This window comes from Rosa chinensis, chromosome 4 (genome assembly GCF_002994745.2).
Source record: "Rosa chinensis cultivar Old Blush chromosome 4, RchiOBHm-V2, whole genome shotgun sequence".
Taxonomy (NCBI): domain Eukaryota; kingdom Viridiplantae; phylum Streptophyta; class Magnoliopsida; order Rosales; family Rosaceae; genus Rosa; species Rosa chinensis.
In genome coordinates this window covers 49,314,723-49,319,750 of record NC_037091.1, presented here as the reverse complement: position 1 = coordinate 49,319,750, position 5,028 = coordinate 49,314,723, and the positions used below count along the sequence as shown (strand labels likewise).

Below are 5,028 nucleotides of genomic sequence, written 5' to 3'. Positions count from 1 at the left end.
AAGTGACCAATCTTATAACAATAATCACAAACTTGATTACAATTAACCATTTGAGGCACGTGAGATTTATTCAGACCAGCAAGTAAGGTCTCATATCATCTTCTAATGGTCTTCTTCTTTTAATTGAAAAATTCCTTTACTCACAAAAGGTGTGGAGGGCTTAGAGCGATCTGTGCTCTCAAAAGTAGAAGAGTCACTCCATTGGTGAGTCTTCTTAGCAATCTCATCTAAAAACTCTATGGCTTCATTAGGATCTTTTTTGAGGAAATTTCCATTGCACATAGACTCAATAAACTGACTGTCACGAGGGAGAAGTCCCTCATAAAAGCAACTGGCCAACAGCCATGTTTCAAAACCATGATGTGGGCATAAGCTCAAGAGTTCCTTAAATCTTTTCCAAGTTTGATACAATGACTCATTTTCATTTTGAGCAAAATTAGCGATCTTTCTCTTTAAAGCCATTGTCTTATGATTAGGAAAATACTCATTGAAAAATGCTTCAGTCATTTCAGCCCAAGAGCCCATAGATCTAGCCCCCAAAGAATACAACCAAGCTTTTGCCTTGTCCCGCAAAGAAAATGGAAAGAATTTTAATTTGACAAAATCAACGGTTGCAACTTGATAATAAAATGCAGTAACTGCTTCCTCGAATGCCCTAACATGCACGTATGGATTTTCATTTTTCAAACCATGAAATGTAGGAAGGAGTTGAACAATGCCAGGTCTAAAATCAATGTTGGGCATGTTAGGTGGTAACATGATGCAAGAAGGCTGAGCATTACGTGCAGGATGCAAGTAAGTCTGCAAAGTCCTAGGTGGAGGAGGTGGGGGAAGCAGATTATTGTTGAGCACATTATTCAGAACATTGTTTTGGTCATTGTTTACATTATTATTGTCATCATTTTCCATTTTTATAGATGATGCAGATGAACTCGAAGACTCAAACAAATCTCCAAACAAAGTTTCAGACTCAGGCTTTTTAGCAAATCTACCTAATTGATCTCTATAACGCATAAGAATGAAAACAAACTAAACTACCTAACACTAACAAAATTAAAAAGAAAATGGAACGAATGTACCAAATGTAGAAGTATTCTGCGTGCTTCGTCAAACGCACCCCGGTGACCGGCGCCAAAAATTGCTTGCTAATCCCAAGTGTAGGAGTCGTGTAGTAGTATAGACTCAGAAGTATGAGTGTCGTTTTTGCCGAGAGCAGTGAGAAAAACACAGAATGATGAATAAAATGAAAAGAAAACAATTTGAATGAGTTTAGTTGAAGAGAAAATTCAATAATGATAAAAACTAAGGTTTCAGGGTTCCACCTTAAATCACCTATGCAATGTTATCAACTCGATTCTTTTCCTTAAACTTATTCAAGAGAACTGACACTAAAGATGAATCCAATTTGAGGTAGTTCAAAGACACAAAACCCAATCAATTTCTCTAGGAATAGTTCAAGTATAACTTGTACCTAACGGCAACAACCAATCAAGACACAATTCCAACGAAATTATCTATCAATCTGCAACTCTACTTAATCTCAAAAGCATGGATATTTTTACTACACAATAGGAAAAACATGGCTGAACCTATGAAATAGATTATCAAATACCCATCAATCAATCAAAAAGTAAAAGCAAAAATTAAAAGTGAACATCCAAAAATTAAATTTGCATTGAAGTTCTTGTCGAATCGAACTAATAAAAACTACATAGGAAATCCAAAGTTTCTCCCCTAGCCTTAGCTAGGAGATTAGTTCTCCATAAGAAAAATGAAAGCAACAAAATGATCCATGAGTTTGGAAGAGTACAACGCAGAAGATGAACTGTGGTTCAAGAGAAAAGAGAGAGAAGAGAAATCTGCTCCAACCTCCCTTTATAAACCTTCACTTTTGCCCAAGAAAATTTGAAGAAGAATCCAATCCCCAAAATACTAGGAGCCATTTGATGAAGTTTAATTGCTTTCCACTTCTTCTCAGAATCTGGTTTAATTGGGAGATCTTCTTCCGTCTTGAAATGATGTCCATCTTGATTCTCTGATTTCACGGAGATTGAGCTTGTACTTACATATGCATTTGCAAGCATAATTAGCTATAATGAGCCACGCTCATGCTACCACTAGCGGTACCAACTCCCGCCAAAGGAGTGACCTACGGGAACACAGCCAAGCAGGCTACCGCCTGAGCCCCGGCTTGCCCCCAGATCACCGCTGACGCGCCGCCACGCGCCTCGCCAAGCCAACATCAGAAGCTGGGGACTGAAGCATATCAATCCCACATTGAAAACATAGAGAAGATCAGCTCTCTCCTCACCTATAAAAGGTTCTCTCCTCTCTCCTCATTAATTACGCATTTAATACTTACCTACTGTTACTTTGTCAACAAAAATATATTGACTAACTTAGGCATCAGAGAAGAGAAGACCGCCCAACGCGGTCTCCCTCTGTATTTCACTTGTCAGGTAGTGGAAACTCTGAGTATCACAGGTAGCGGTCCGCCCATCGGACCAGCGTTAACAGAGGTTTAGCTATCGCTGAACTTTAAACATTAACATTGGCGCCATCTGTGGGAATCCTTGAACAAAAAACCACCCCACCACAACATCCACCATGACTAATGGTAGCGGGGGAAATGCTGAGGGGCAGGCAGATCAATCCGCCAACCACCAACCCCACGATCAACGTTAATCCAGCGGTTAACGTTAACAGCGCACTATTTAACAAGCCAGTCAACCCTGGCGGGGAACTCCAGGCCAGTTGCCAGATCCCACCAACCCAAACTACAACGGAGGCTCAGCTGAGTGGCAGCCGCCCCCCAGTGCAGGACCTCGCTGCCATGTATGAGCTGGCGCTAGCGGACCTTCACAAGGCAAATCGAGAGCGCGAGCAGGAGCGCAGAGAAAAGGCCAAGGCACAAAAGCAGGTGGCCACGCTTATGTCAAGATTTGACGAGCTGAAGAGGGCACTGGAAGCAAACGCCAACCCAGTGCAAAGAGAGCAATCGCGGAGCACCAGGCGCAGTCATCCCAACACCGGCGGATTGGTACCTGGACCAATCATACAGATGTAGGTACCGTTAAACCCACCAGAGCTACGAGGAATGGGACCACCTCCTGAACCCAGACTAATGCTGGAATAGGAGGCAGAGTCACAGCCACATACCAGCCGCTCAACAACCAGGACCAAAACCGAGGGTAATATACCCGTCCCCAAGCGAGAGCTGGTTCAGCGGAACATCCAGGCAGGACCCGATGGAGACACAACCACCCTAATACTGGAGCGGATGCAACAACTAGAGCAAAGGCTAATTTGGGTGGAGGCAGGCGTCCCAGCGCCAATACCAAATCCACTCTTTGCGTCCAAACCAGGACCACTCACCGCCAGGATCCTACATGCCATCCGCCCGGAACAAGCAAAGACACCAAAGATGTCACATTACAGCGGCATGACTGACCCCTTTGTCCATATGGACACCTTCAAAAAAGTCACCAATAACAAAGGCTTCGATGACGCTACCCTCTACCATTTGTTCAGCGAAACGTTGGATAGTGAGGCAATGAGTTGATTCTTTGAATGTCCGCCAGGGTCCATCGACTCGTTCAGTGCACTATCAAATGCATTCCTATCTCGGTTCATCCTATTGGCTGCCGGACACCACAATACATCTCAATTATTCAACCTCAAGCAGGGGGCGGAGGAGACATTGAAGGCGTTCGTCACCAACTGGCGAGCGGCAACATTCCAGTGCCGCGATCTTAATAAAACAATGGCGCTTGCAGCTTTCAATCAGGGACTCCTCAAGGGACCATTTCTCTATCACCTCAATTACAACCATCCAAATGCCGCTTACGACCATGTCATGAGCGAGGCTATCATCCATGCACAGGCAGAATTCATTACATACGGAGAAGCCCCCACCCCCCCCCCCCCCACCACCAACGTCTGTAAAGTCCACCCAACCCTCCACCAACCATCAGGAAACAGCTATCAAAACCTCTGCTGCATCGCCAACTGATAAAAAGAGAGAATGGCAACAAGGCAACCACCAGAGCAAGCGACAGAAGGACCAGCATTACAATAAGGGCAGCCGCTTATTTCATGGGGATAACCGTAATAAACAAACGGAGTCATCCCAGCGGTACGCAGTGTTTACAGTCCTCACGGCCTCATACGAGGAAATATACGACCAATGCAAGGACCAGGTCCCACCATCACCCCCAAGAAAATACCCAAGGGTCGAAAAGCCCAGAAACACTGGCAAGTAGTGCAAATACCACGAGGACAGCGGCCACAACACCAACAATTGTAACGCCCTCAAAACAGCCATCGAGACTCTGTACCGAGAAGGTAAGATGGAACAATTCAAGGTACACCAACCACCACCCATGATTGTTAACATTGAGCCCTTGGGCCGCATCAACACCATCGACGGTGGTGCTCCAATCACCAATATGTCTCATAGAGCAAAAAAGCGCTATGCACGTGCTAATCACCCCAAGGAGGTGTGCAATATCCGCTATGAGAGGTCCGCTAAACTCCCAAAATCTGGTTGGGAGCCTATTACCTTCTCAGAGGAGGAAGAACGCGAAGTACATCTGATCCACAACAATCCATTCTTGATCGACGCTATACTCGATAAGTGGTCAGTGGGAAGGATCCTTATCGACAGCGGCTTCGCTGTAAATTTCATCTTTAACAAGTGCTACGACAAACTTCGACCGCACAGAAAACTATTGCAGGATCATGAGCCACTACGTAGCTTCTCCGGTGATGTCACATAGCCATTGGGTTCCGACTAGTCATCGGCGCCAGTCCATGTATGGCGGAAATGCATACAGAGTTCATCATTGTGGACTGCTTCAGTTCATATAACACCATCATTGGTCGACCGACACTTAACAAACTCAAATGCATCATCGTCGGGTACATGCTCCTCATGAAGTTCCCTACTCCCAACGGAACAGGCTGTGTGAAGGGAAGTCAGCAACTGGCACGAGAGTGCTATTCCACAACTGTGGCACGATCAATGCG

General features: G+C 44.9%; 1 non-coding gene across 1 annotated transcript; it reads left to right on the top strand.

Moving 5' to 3' along the window:
* Nucleotides 1-352: 352 nt before the first annotated feature.
* Nucleotides 353-460, top strand: LOC112201210. Its single transcript, XR_002936666.1, has one exon. It is a non-coding gene; the product is annotated as a small nucleolar RNA R71 (small nucleolar RNA).
* Nucleotides 461-5,028: the final 4,568 nt, after the last annotated feature.